Source organism: Euleptes europaea, chromosome 15, assembly GCF_029931775.1.
Source record: "Euleptes europaea isolate rEulEur1 chromosome 15, rEulEur1.hap1, whole genome shotgun sequence".
Lineage (NCBI taxonomy): Eukaryota > Metazoa > Chordata > Lepidosauria > Squamata > Sphaerodactylidae > Euleptes > Euleptes europaea.
In genome coordinates this window covers 56,710,263-56,724,537 of record NC_079326.1, presented here as the reverse complement: position 1 = coordinate 56,724,537, position 14,275 = coordinate 56,710,263, and positions in this window count along the sequence as shown.

Sequence of the window (14,275 nt, the reverse complement as noted above, 5' to 3'; positions counted from 1 at the left end):
ACTTCCTTGGTGGTCTCCCATCCAAATACTAACCAGGGCCCACCCTGCTTAGCTTCTGAGCCAGCGTGGTGTAGTGGTTAAGAGCCTTGGACTCTAATCTGGAGAACCGGGTTTGATTCCCCACTCCTCCTCATGAAGCCAGCTGGGTGACCTTGGGCAAGTTGCAGTTCTCTCAGAACTCTCTCAGCCTCACCTACTTCAACCAGGTGAGGGTGTTGTGGGGAGAGGAAGGGAAGGTGATTGTAAGCCGCTTTGAGACTCCTTAAAGGTAGAGAAAAGGGGGGTATAAAAACTAACTCCTCCTTCTCCCCCTCCTCCTCCTCCTTCTCTACGAGACCAGACTACCCTGGGCCATCCAGATTAGGGAAGAAACTAGATAACCAGGTCCAATTCTTCCTTTTTTGGTCAGATCAGCACCAAAAGGAGATACTGCATTAACCATGGAAGACCACGGTGAAAGAGCCCTTATGATTATAGGGTCGATATTTTTGTCCCCATCAATGTCTTTCTGTCCGGGAAAAACGACATGTGTAATAAGCTTCTTACTGCTAAGATGTGCCTGGTTTTGACCAAGAGAGGTCTTTTTAAAGTGCTGTAACTGTCCTGCTCATCAGATGTCCACCCACCTAGACTGTTCGCCTGCAATGCCGAGATTGGCCAATAAACTTATTTTTTCCTTTGCAATCTGAGCCTTGTTCAGAGAATGCCCCTCTAATTATCTCACTAGATGATGGTGTATGGCAGGAGCTAGTTAGCTGAACCCAGTTTGTAAACTTTATTTCTGTTTGGACCAAACACACTTTAGATTGAAGCGGGCATTAATGCATGCAGACGCTGTAATAAAATCCAATAACCATTAAGGCTTTTCAAACTTTTGAACATCTGGAGAAACCAAAAGTAGAACGCTGATTTACAGCCTGAAAGAGCTGGTAAAATAGCTCAGAGGGTTATTATCTCTCAGTGATTTCATATCAAATTTGCTAAATTTACAAGTCAAAAGATCCCTTTTTAAAGCGTGCCTCATATGCTCACCACGGATTTTTTAAAAAGCCATTTTCTCTTTGTGACATATCACCGCATAATGCCAGTGCATAAGTTATAATGTGACTGATAAAATTCATGCTGATAAGGGAGAATAGACCCCGCCTTGTCTTTCAGGGCCTCCTACACCTCTGTACTATTAGCGGTATATATTGTGTCGAATCAGCAAAGATCCTTCCTTTCCCTTATGCTTTATGCATATCTTCCCTGCACAAGTGTTTCACATCATTATCAAATCCATATTTACTTTAGCGGTTGTGCGTATGTTGGAAAACAAGATGAGCATCTGGTTGTCAAGGCTCATGTACATGTCAAGACAGACATATATGTGATGCTGAGAAATAGAAGAAGAAGAATGAGGAGGAGGAGGAGGAGAGTTGGTCTTTATATGCTGACTTTCTCTACTGCTTAAGGGAGACTCAAACCGGCTTACAATCACCTTCCCTTCCCCTTCCCACAACTGATACCCTGTGAGGTAGGTGGGGCTGAGAGAGCTCTGACAGAGCTGTGACTTGCCCAAGGTCCCCCAGCTGGCTTCGTGTGTAGGAGTGGGGAAACAAACCCAGTTCATCAGATTAGCCTCCGCTGCTCATGTGGAGGAGACGTGGGGAATCAAACCCAGTTCTCCAGATCAGAGTCAACCGCTCCAAACCACCACTCTTAACCACTACACCACGCTGGCTCATGAGGGTAGACATGGATTTCCCCAAGGAAGCCTGTTCTGCTGAGGAACTGCTCTGTTAGAAAATTCTTTCTAATGTTGTTGTTGTTGTTGTTGTTGTTGTCGTCTTCTTCTTCTTCTTCTTCTTCTTCTTCTTCTTCTTCTTCTTCTTCTTCTTCTTCTTCTTCTTCTTCTGTATAGGGTTTGAGTGTATGCCTTAGAACACGCCATAGAAATCTCTCACCACACTGAGTTTTCATAGTAGAGGAATGGGGGAGAGGTCATTGCGGAAAAGTTTCGTAAAGGTAGACAGTTTGAAATCCACTGCTCTGTATAGGGAAGCATCTCTTTTACATCCAATTTTTTTTTGTCATGTGCCAATTTCTATGGAAATATCACAAGATTATTGTTTCTGGTTGGATTCAATAAGGGAGAACAACTCCGAATGTTCTTGCAAGCAGAGAAATTGCAGTGAAGAAATTGCCAGGGGGGAAATGAAGGGAGTCGTCTGTTGCTTTTACGTTGTCGAGCACTAGACAACGTCAAGCTTCTGAACTGGTGGTTTGGCACCTCCCGCGGAGCGGTAAAAACCAGTCTTTACAAAAGTCATTAAGGACAACTTCAGGAATGACGCTGAATGCTCTTGAAGGGCTTTATAAACGTCCATCGCAGCTTGTTATTCTCCGCTCCAAGAAGACACACTCGTTTTATGAAACCGGCATCGGCTTTGAGGGTTCATTACCCGTTGTATACCTGAACCATAAACGTCCCGTTTCGCGTGTGAAGAATTGCTCCATAAAAATAAAAGAAAATGTCACGAGAAACATTTATAAACAACACCTGTGTTCCACCGCCTAACTGGGAAAAAAATTGCTTTTTTTAGAAGAACTGCCTCCCTCCCACAACTGAACTGCAACCAGACACCTGCTCTAGAAGAAGAAGAAGAGTTGTTTTTTATATGCTGACTTTCTCTACCACTTAAGGGAGAATCAAACCGACTGGCAATCACCTTCCCTTCCCCTCCCAAAAGACATCCTGTGAGGCAGGTGGGGCTGAGAAAGCTCTAAGAGAGCTGTGACTAGCCCGAGGTCACCCAGCTGGCTTCATGTGGAGGATGGGGAAACCAATCCGTTTCACCAGATTAGCATCTGCTGCTCATGTGGAGGAATGGGGTATCAAACCCGGTTCTCCAGATCCGAGTCCATCACTCCAAACACCACTCTTAACCACTACACCATTCTGCTCCCTCCTTCATGTTAGAAGCTGTGAATAGTATGTTTCCCCCCAATGCATTGGCTGCTGTCCACATGATATTGAGCACTTTGAAGGGCCTTTGGATTTCAACAGGAGAAATATCACCACGTGCTTCAATCTCCCACACAAATCCTTCGGATGAAAGAGAAGAAGACGAGGAGGAGGAGTTGGTTTTTATATGCCAATTTTCTCTACCTTTTAAGGAGTCTCAAACTGGCTTACAATCACCTTCCCTTCCCCTCCCTACAACAGACACCCTGTAAGGTAGGTGGGGCTGAGAGAGTGTGACTAACCAAGGTCACCCAGCTGGCTTAATGTATAGGAGTGGGGAAAACAAATCCAGTTTACCAGATTAGAGTCCACTGCTCACGTGGAGGAGTGGGGAATCAAACCCGGTTCTCCAGATCCGAGTCCACCACTCCAAACCACCGCTCTTAACCACTACACCACTACCGGCATGATGCAGTGCAGGCGTAACTCCCCAATCTCCAAACCATGATTAAGAGAACAGAAGCTGGCTGTTGGATCATGGCCCTTCCTCAGAGTCCTTCTACCCTCTCTTATGAATCTCCCTCCCCTCTGCTACGGTTCATGCCTATAGTTAGGAATGAGCAGACATTCTCCATTTTCTTTCTTTTTAAATCCAATCATTTTTTGGCTGCGAGTTTTGGCTTTCTGCTTTCTTTAGCCGTTGGTTTCTAGACTCATTTTTTTATAGTGTGCACAAAGGTGGTACAGTCATACATCATCCGTGTGGGGTTTAAATGTAGGAATCCCAGATTCAAAACCCCGTTCAGATATAGCAGCTTACCAAATATGCAATTGATAGGGTTGCGAACTCTGGGTTGAGAAATACCTGGAGATTTTTTTTTTGGGGTGGTGGTGATGGAGCCTGGGGAGGGAAGAAGAAGAAGAGTTGGTTTTTCTGTGCCAACTTTCTCTACCTTTTAAGGAGTCTCAAACTGGCTTACAATCTCCTTCCCTTCTTCTCCCCACAACAGACACCTTGTGAGGCAGGTGGGGCTGAGAGATCTATTTACAATAGATCAAGCTATGGCACCATGCGGGCAAATTTGGTGGAAACTGTCAGCATTTTCTTCCAGACTTTGAAGAGATGATACCACTGGATCAAGTTCATCAGTTTTGTTGAATAAATTGTCGCGCTGCGCCTTGGGCGTGGCCGTCTCGAGGGTCTCTGGCCTGGAGGACGCTGAGGCTGAGACAATCTCTTCCGCCTCAGACCAATCCGAGGGGGAGTCAGAGCTCGACTCTCCCTCGGTCATCGCCAGGTTGCCACAGGACACACCTTATAGCAACACTGGCAGCTTGCTCCTCCCTGGCAGGCAGACTTCTCTGGCCTTATATGCCCTCCAGGCCAGAGAAGTCCCTCCCAGCTCCGCCCCTAACCCTCCCCCTGGGAACCTATAGAAGGACTGGGAGGAACTCCCTCCCAGTCAGGGGAAGCCAATTGTCGGCTCCGCCCCCTCCCTGCCCTTGCGCGGCCGCCGGCCAGCTGAGCCGCGGGGAGGCCGGCTGTTGCCGCGGCCCTCGCCCGGCCTCTCCCAGGCCCCCCTCTTCCTGCCGCCTGCCCGGGCGGCTGACGGTCCTCGCTGGCCCCGGCCCCGCCACGGCGGAGATGGCTGGCGGCTCCACCTGCTGGGACGCCTGCGCGGGCGTCCTGGCGCGGCATGGCTCCCTCGGCGGCTTGGGGGCTGGCGCGGCAGCGGCTCGCGGCTCCGGCGGCGGCTTGGGGTGGGCCGCTCGGGCGGCGGCCGGCTGCTCCTGGGGGGGCTGCTGGCCGGCTGGCTCCCCTCTCTCCGGTCTGGCGGTCAGCTGTGGGGAGAGGGAGCCTGGGTGATGCCGCCCTCCGGACCTGTCGGGTGAGTGTGGGGGCTACTCCTCGGCCCGGGAAGGGGGTTGGGGGGCCCCTCCCGGGACACAAATTTCAACTAAAAAGTTTTATTTTGTTTTTGAATAGATGTGCAATTAATTGTTACTGTTTTGAAATGTTATTGTTATTATCTTCTTTAGTGCGTCATGCAAACCCCTATTTTGAATAATGCTTTTTATAGGGTAGGGGGCGGCTGGGGTTGAATTTGTGGAACCAAGGGGGTGGCGGCCCGAAAAGTTTGGGAACCACAGATCTAGCAGAACAACCAAGGCTGATTCCATTCCCAAAGCAGGCTTGAAGCCAGATTGAAAGGGGTCAAGGACAGGTATGTCATCTTCAGGTCTACCAGAACATAGTTCCTTCCTTTCCACACAATCCTAGGCAAAGCAACATGAGTCTAAACCCCTTCATTTCAGTGGGCTTAGACATGAGAGCCCTGCCCCCTTTAACCCCTCCATTGTCGCCACTTCTGCCCCCAGCCCTCTTGTAGTACAGAAGGAATACGTTTCTCCACGGCCCAGGTGGGAAAGGGTTAATACAGTTTCTTGGGCGGTCCTAGCAGCTCCATAGCTAGTGACTCTTCTGCAAGGGGGAAAGAAGGTTCCTTTTCTCGGCAAAACAAACGCCCATCTGCCTTGAATAGAGGCTGTTCCTGTCCGTGTGAGGGGGCAGATCGCCAGTCTTAGATCCTTCTGAGCTAGAGATCTGCCAGGACCCACGAAGGGCCAGACCAAAGGATTTCGCGGGCCTGATGTTCCCCACCCCTGCTGTATAGGTTGAGTTAACACTAGTGGGCATCTGCTTACTAGGTAGATACATGAGAGAACTTTGTGGACGGAGGCCAATCATGATGGCGGTTGCCAGTGCTGTCAAGTCGCAGCCGACTCATGGTGCCACCCAATGGGCTTTCCAAGGCAGGGGGGATGTTCAGAGGTGGTTTGCCATTGCCTGGCTCTGCGTTGTGACCCTGGACTTCCTTGGTGGCCTCCCATCCAAATATTAACCAGGGCCAACCCTGCTTAGCTTCCAAGATCTGACCCGATTGGGCTAGCCCGGGCCATCCAGGTCTGGGCTGAGGCCGATATCTAAACATTTCTTTATGAAAGTAATAAACAACGAGGAACCGCTGAAATGAATGTGAACACTTATCAGGCAGAAGAAGAAGAAGAGTTCATTTTTTCGATCCCGATTCTCTCTACCTTTTAAGGAGACTCAAACCGGCTTATGATCACCTTCCCTTCTCCACAACAGATGCCCTCTGAGATAGGAGAGGCTGAGAGAGTTCAGAGAGAACTGTGACTAGCCCAAGGTCACCCAGCTGGCTTCACATGGAGGAGTGGGGAATCAAACCCGGTTCACCAGATTAGAGTCTGCTGCTCATGTGGGGGAGTGGGGATGGGGAATCAAACCCGGTTCTCCTGATTGGAGTCTGCCGCTCTTAACCACTACTCCATGCTGGCTCTCCACTGTTTGGACTGTTTACCTACTTACTTTTCCATTCCCAAAAGCAGAAGGGGAATTTTTTAAAGGTGAAAAGGCACATTTAATTTCAACTGTGGTGCTTGTTGATCCTTGGAACAAATAACCATCTTCTCTGGAGATGCCAATCTTATGAAGTCAGAAAGCCCTTCTTAATTACGCTGCTTACTCACCCAGCTTTTAAGACATTGAAGTGAAAACATGAAATCTACGTAGATAGTTGAGGTGAAGAGTCAAGTTTTGTAAAGAGGTTTTGTAGGTGAAATTGGGATGGGGGTGCGTGGGTGCGATATCCAGGTAGGGTTGCCAGCTCTGGTTTGGGAAATACTTGGAGATTTTGGGGGGGTGGAGCCTGAGGAGGACGGGGTTTGGGGAGGGGAGGGATATAATGTCATAGAGTCCAATGGCCAAAGCGGCCATTTTCTCCAGGGGAACCGATCTCTATCGCCTGGAGATCAGTTGTAACAGCAGGAGATCTCCATCCACCACCTGGAGGTTGGCAACCCTGTCTCCAGGCCAGTTGGTACACTGGTAGAGCTGCCAGGTCCCTCTTCTCCACCAGCCGGAGGTTTTTGGGGAAGAGCCTGAGGAGGGCGGGGTTTGGGCAGGGGAGGGACTTCAATGCCATAGAGTCCAATTGCCAAAGCGGCCATTTTCTCCAGAGGAACGGATCTCTGTCGGCAGGAGATCAGTTAGAATAGCAGGACATCACCAGCTAGTACCTGGAGGTTGGCAACCCTATACACTGGGTATTTCTATGCTGGGTTTTTGCTGCTGCTTGGCTTCTTAACTTCATCTAGCTATGCAAACAGGAACGAAGGAGCAGGCGAGTGTGTGTGTGTGTGGAATTTCTCCTTTAGCATCGGGAGCGTGAATAGGCATTTTTAAAGTCGCATTTAAAAAAGGAGCTTTGAGCATCAAAATTGACCATGCATAAATGGCCTAGGAGTTTCCCAATCTGAATCTGACAACCCATCTCCCCATTCCCCACTGGTGGTCAGGGGAGGGGGACTGGCAATAGGGTTTCCAGGACCCTCTTTGCCACCAGCTGGAGGTTTTTGGGGGTGCAGCCTGAGAAGGGCAGGGTTTGGGAGGGGAGGAACTTCAATACCATAGAGTCCAATTGCCAATTTTGGATTTATACCTACAATTGGATATCCTAAGGAACTGGTTATCTTTGAAATCCAGAAGAGGACTGTTTGTCTCCTGATTTACACCAAAGACTATTTCATACTTACCTTGTAATTTTGTATATAGTTAGCAACCTAGTTGTTAAGATTTCGTGTTGCACACTTGTCTTGTCTTTTCTAGCTTTATCACTCATTATATATTTGCTATTTTGCAACCTGTCTATGTGCATTTTTGTACCAATTCTCCCATGCTAATTTCCAAACCTTTCGGTACAGGCACGGAGGTGCCCTTGTTTTGGATTTGCTTACCACCTGGAGGTTGGCAACCCTACGTACAGGGTTCCTCCCTGAGAATCCAGGAAACTGGGGACATTGCTCTGTTTAAGGTAGGATGCATGTGGTGAACCAGCAAACGCATTGGAATCTGATTCAACAAACATGAAAACTTCTTCCCCCTATTGCAAATACCATTGATTTCTGAGTATGTTCCTTGCTCTGTTACACATTGCGGAATATATTTTCATCCGAAATCTATTTTCTGGCTGCCAAGTCTGTATCACCTTTTATCAGGCATCCATCTGAGCGGAGGGGTTCAGAAGCCCACTCATAAAAGAGCATATTGCTTTCCACAGAATAGATTCAATATATAGGGTTGCCAACCTGCAGGTACTAGCCGGAGATCTCCCACTATTACAACTGACCTCCAGCTGATAGAGATCAGTTCACCTGGAGAAACTGTCCCCTTTGGCCATTGGGCTCTATGGCACTGAATTCCCTCCCGTCCCCAAATTGGATTGAAATCAGATTGAAATCTTGATCGCTGAAATCATCAGGTAGTTAATTCTTCGGGATGAATACAGAAAGGTAAAAATACTGTATTTTCTTTTTCAGCTTAATAGGGTTGCCAGGTCCCACTTTGCCACTGGTGGGAGGTTTTTGGGGTGGAGCCTGAGGAGGGTGGGGCTTGGGGAGGGGAGGGACTTCAATGCCATAGAGTCCAATGGCCAAAGCAGCCATTTTCTCCAGGGGAACTGATCTCTATCGGCTGGAGATCAGTTGTAATAGCAGGAGAACTCCAGCTAGTACCAGGAGGTTGGCAGCCCTAATCATCTGCAACCTCCAGGTGCCGATTACCATTTCCCTCTTCATCCTCCTCTTTACGGGGGCAGATTCTTGGTGAAGGGTTGGCCCACTTTCTAGTCAGTTGTAATCGCAGGAGATCTCTAGCTAGTACCTGGAGGCTGGCAACCCTAACTACCCCTACACTAACTCATGACCGCTCTCCCCTGAAACCCCAAAGCTTGTGGTAGCAATCAGTGACATTGCATGGTCCATTCCTTCCAACAATCTGGAGAATACTTCAATTTCTTCTCCTCTTCCAAACTCACTCCCAGTGATTCAAGGTCCAGAGCAAAATTTAGACCTCTCCCTAAAAAAAATCCTTAATCAAACTCACTCTCCTACCAAAGGGAAACGAATGCACATGATTTAAACATACGCTGGTTTTCAATATGTGAATAGTTCTTTCTAATAGCAACATTTGGGAGCATGTGTTATGGGAGAGAGTTCAAAATTCCAGCCTATGTACTTCCCTTTCATCTTTGCTGATTCTGAAGCGAGATACACTGTGTCTTATGGGTACTGAAACATACAAACACATTTGTACTTTGTGAATAGATTTCTTCTGCAGAAAGAATGCGGAAAACAGCCATCGGGGCTCTTAGATGCACTGAAAGGAGATGATTAATTCATAAATACCAAAGCTTCTGTTATTTTTAGCAGAGGTGGATCAGTGCAGGTGTGGATGCCCTGAGAATAGGACTAGGAGCAGCTTTAGATCATATAAACATGTTTGTGTGAAGCTAAATATTATTACCCCATGTCCTATTTGCGATTGCAAAAGCCAGCCGCACTCAGGGACCGACGTTTAATTCTTCATCCCCGCTCCAACCGGATTCATACCGTGTATATCAGACTTAAAACATTCCCATCAACAAAAAATGGAGGAGAATAAAATGGAGGAGAGGAGAATGAAGACAGAACACATGAAGCTGCCTTCTACTGAATCAGACCCTTGGTCCATCAAAGTCAGTATTGTCTACTCTGATTGGCAGCAGCTCTCCAGGGTCTCAGGCGGAGGTCTCTCACATCACCTTCTTGCCTAGTCCCTTCACCTGGAGATGCCAGGGACTGAACTTGGGACTTTCTGCATGCCAAGCAGAGGCTCTATCACTGAGCCACGGCCCCTCCCCTAGTATGTCAGCCTCTTTGAGTCCCTGTCGAGGGAGAAAGTCAGGATATAAATGAAGTCGCAAAGTAAATAAATATAAATTAGTGAGTGTTCCTCGACTCAAGCTGGGTCCAGTCTTTCAAATTTCGCTCCAAAGTTTGGAGAAGTGGGGATTCGAACCTGGGTCTCCTTGATCCTCATCCAACAGTAATCATTACACTGTACTGGATTTAAAAGACAGAGGTCATTTATGCAGGGGAAATTTGCGTTTGGTTTGCTGCATAGTTTTCTGCTCCGAATTCTCAAACATCACATGCATGAGGGTTCCCCCCCCCAAAAAAATTCCAGGAGTGCCTTCTGATGAATTAGGTATCCCCAGTGAATCAGGGAGCTTTGAGTCCCTCCCCGTGAAAACGCAGCCTTGTTGCACTTTACTTGGAGGGGGCGGGTCAGCTCTTGAAGGGACTGTGTATACGTGTAAGAAAAATCTCTGTGAGGGGAAAACCATACCTGGTTAATGCTTTTGTATGCCAGTACCGATGATGAGAAATCTCAGATCCTGAAACAGTAGTTTTTTCTCAGATACAGAGATGATTTTTATCTTCCCTCATCTCTTGCAGCTCATTCGGCGTTGTGTGTCTATGGAGTGTTGGGAATGTGTGTGTATTTGGCTTTGGCGGCTTTGAGAACATTGTTGAAACTACATCATATCAATACCCTGATAATTTGGTTGGTCTCGAAGGTGCTCCTGGACTCGAGTCTAGCACATCTAGCCTTTGTACCATGCAAACAGAGAAAAATCTACATGGATTAGAAGAGTGATAGCAAGTAACCAGCCTAGTGCCCATCTGGGGAGGATCTTTTGAGCTCCTACAGTGGTTGCAGATTAAAAAAGGGAATGTTGTTGAATTTTCTCCCCTCTCATTTGTGCTTCACTAGAGATCTGATTGGCTGTGCAGATGAAATGGGATCCTTGCAAGGAGTAATGGTAAACCTACCAACCTGGAAGACTTGTCAGGAGTGAAATTAGGGTTGCCAGATACCAGGTAATTGTGGGCAATTGCTTAGGTTGCTAGCTCCGGGTTGGGAAACACCTGGAGATTTTGGGGGTGGAGCCTGAGGAGGGCAGGGTTTGGCTTCAATGGGGCATAATGCCGTAGGGTCCACCTTCCAAAGTGGCTATTTTCTCCAGGGGAACTGATCTCTGTCTCCTGGAGATCAGTGGTAATAGCGGGAGACCTCCAGCCACCACCTGGAGGTTTGGCAACCCTACTTTTAGCACACAGTAAAATAGCTAGATTCAAGTCCAGGAGCACCTTAGAGAACAAGATGTTTTGGTGGATGAGCTTTCAAGAGTCAAAGCTTCCTTCGTCCGATAGCTGATGAAGGTAGTTTTGACTCACAAAAGCTCCTATCCTGAAAATCTTGTTGATTTCTAAAGTGCTACTGGACTCAAATCTAGGTGCTGCTCTGCAGGTTGACATGTCTACCCTCTGAAACTAACAGCACATTCCTGAGCCTCGAGGGCGAAAGCCCTTAGGAGGCCAGGAAGGCTACTGACGCTGGTGCTAGTGGCCCCAGCCCTGGCGTGGAGGCCCAGATGTTGGGCGCCGCTGTGGCAGCGCCGCCCCAGAATGCCTGCAGGGTTTTCCACCAGCATCATACTGGTGTAAAGGCCCGTGCTGGTGTGCTGGGGGGCATTTTGGCATCCTGGGAGGCGTTCCCGGGGCATTGCGGGGGGAAGAGCTGCTGTTAGGCAGCTTCCTGTCCCCTTTTCTCTATGGGGCAAAAAGCCTCATTTAAAATTTAAAATGCCTTTAAAAGGCTTTTAAAAAAGTTTTTGGCATTGGGAAAATGGGTTAGGAGGTGCCATAGTGGCGCCTCCTCCCCACCATCCCCAAACGCCGAACTCTCAGGAATGCACTGTAAACACCCAGTAGTAACTTTGGAGGAAAGAGTTCTATTAGAGATATTTGCCACCACAAGGGGGCAATTTGACCTCAGACATTCCGCTTTTCAAACGTCCTCATCCACAAAACCTCATCACTGTCGACTACAAAAAATGCCAGCAGACAAAAACACATCTCAAAATGGTCATGGGGGAAAAAAAATCAGATGCTTTCCTAACATTAGCTGTGAGCCCGTGAATATGCTAGTATGTTCAAAGGACCTGATAAAGTTGACTGACGGGGAAGACGTAACAAGCAGTGGGTGAAAGTGGGAAAGGAAGGAAGCTGATAGAGGAATGCACGGGTTTCTGAGGCCGTGGGCTTTGGGGCAGAGAGCTCCGGTGCTGTTGAAGTTGCGGCTTGCTTCAATTCGTGCTCTTTTAGCAGCTTTTAATGAGGTGCTCGAGAAATCCCTCGGGGGATTATTACAGTCGAGTTTCCCCTGTGATTCACGCCAACGCGAGATGATGGAGACGGTGCCTACAATGCTGGGTCTAAACCACTGGAGGGAAAGATGATTAAACTAAAGTAAGAAATTGGGTGAATATCAAGGCACTTAATAACACACATTGAGGCCCGTCGATGTCCCGTCTGTTTCAGTTGGCTCTTTTGGAACACCAGTGTGGGAGGTTTACTTAGAATAGGGTTGCAAACCTACAGGTACTAGCTGGAGATCTCCTGCTATTGCAACTGATCTCCAGCCGACAGAGATCAGTTCACCTGGAGAAAATGGCCGCTTTGGCAACTGGACTCTATGGCATTGAAGTCCCTCCCCTCCCCAAACCCAGCCCTCCTCAGGCTCTGCCCCAAAAACCTTCCACTGGTGGCAAAGAGGGACCTGGCAATCATAGAGTTGGGACCACCAGGGTCATCTAGTCCAACCTTGCACAATTCAGGAAATTCACAACTGCCTACCTCTCCACACCCCCAGCGACCCCTACCTAGGGTTGGCAACCTCCAAGTACTAGCTGGAGAGCTCCTGCTAATACAACTGATCTCCAGCCGACAGAGATCAGTTCACCTGGAGAAAATGGCCACCTCGGCAATTGGACTCTATGGCATGGAAGTCCTCCTCTCCCCAAATCCTGCCCTCCTCAGGCTCCTCCCCCAAAAACTACAGGTATTTTCCAACCCGGAGCTGGCAATCCTACCCCTACGCCATGCCCAGCCAACAGGAAGAAAAAACCCTCCAGGATCCTTGGCCAATCTGTAGGGTTACCAGGTCCCCCTTCACCACCGGCAGGAGGTTTTGGGGGTGGAGCCTGAGGAAGGTGTTGTTTAGGGAGGGAGGAATCTGGCCTGGAGGAAAATTGCTTCCTGACCCCAAAGTGGTGATTTGCATTACCCTGGGCATGTAAGAAAGGGTCACGAGAGCCAAACACTGACGCAAACCTTCCTGTCCTCCCTCTCGTGATCTGCTTAAGGTCATAGAATCAGCATTGCTGACAGATGGCCATCTAGCCTCTGCTTCAAAACCTCCAAAGAAGGAGAGCCCACCACCTACAGAGGAAACCTGTTCCATGGAGGAACAGCTCTAACTGTCAGGAAGTTGTTTCTAATGTTTAGCCGGAAACTCTTTTGATTTAAAATATTGTTGAAGGCTTTCACGGTCAGAGTCCATTGGTTCTTGTAGGTTATCCGGGCTGTGTAACCGTGGTCTTGGAATTTTCTTTCCTGACGTTTCGCCAGCAACTGTGGCAGGCATCTTCAGAGTAGTAACACTGAAGGAGAGACACTGTCCTTCAGTGTTACTACTCTGAAGATGCCTGCCACAGTTGCTGGCGAAACGTCAGGAAAGAAAATTCCAAGACCACGGTTACACAGCCCGGATAACCTACAAGAATCTTTTGATTTAATTTCAACCCGTTGGTTCTGGTCCGACCTTTTGGGGCAATAGAAAACAACTCTGCACCATCCTCTATATGACAGCCCTTCAAGTACTTGAACATGGTTCTCATATCACCTCTCAGCCATCTCCTCTCCAGGTTAAACATACCGAGCTACTTCAATGTTTCCTCATCGGACTTCAGCTTCAACTTCTATTTTGGATGCGCATCTTGATGTCATTTTTGAAATATGAGCAACCAACAGCACACTCAGATGCCTTTCCTTGGGTGGAGAGTCCAATCTAAAGGTATGGAAATTGTGATTGTTTTCTCAACTCGCTGTTGGTGCTTGGGAAATGCAATTCAGTAGCTTAAGGGTGATTCTTATGAATGCTTGGACCTCAAATAAGAAGAGAAGATTGCTGGCTGTTTCCTCATGGTCACCCCGCTGACTACTTTGGGGCTTTGCTATGCTTGCATTATGCTTGCATTTTCTGCCTTGCTCTCCCTGCGCATTTCTGCACATTTCCTCAGCATTTTCTGAATTCTGGCTGAACATGAATCCAGAAAACATGGGGGTAAATGTGCAGAAACGCGTGAGGAGAGCAAGGTATCCTCTGATGTTCGGAAAATGCAAGCATAATCAAAGCAAAGCCCCAAAGTACTCAGCGGGGTGACCGCGAGGAACCAGCCATGCATAAATGGCCAAGGACACAGAGAAGGTAAATAGAATCAACAGGATGGGACATCCAATGAACAAATCCATAAGACCTGGATCATTGAAATCTGGAACTAACCAGAAATCTGAAAACAG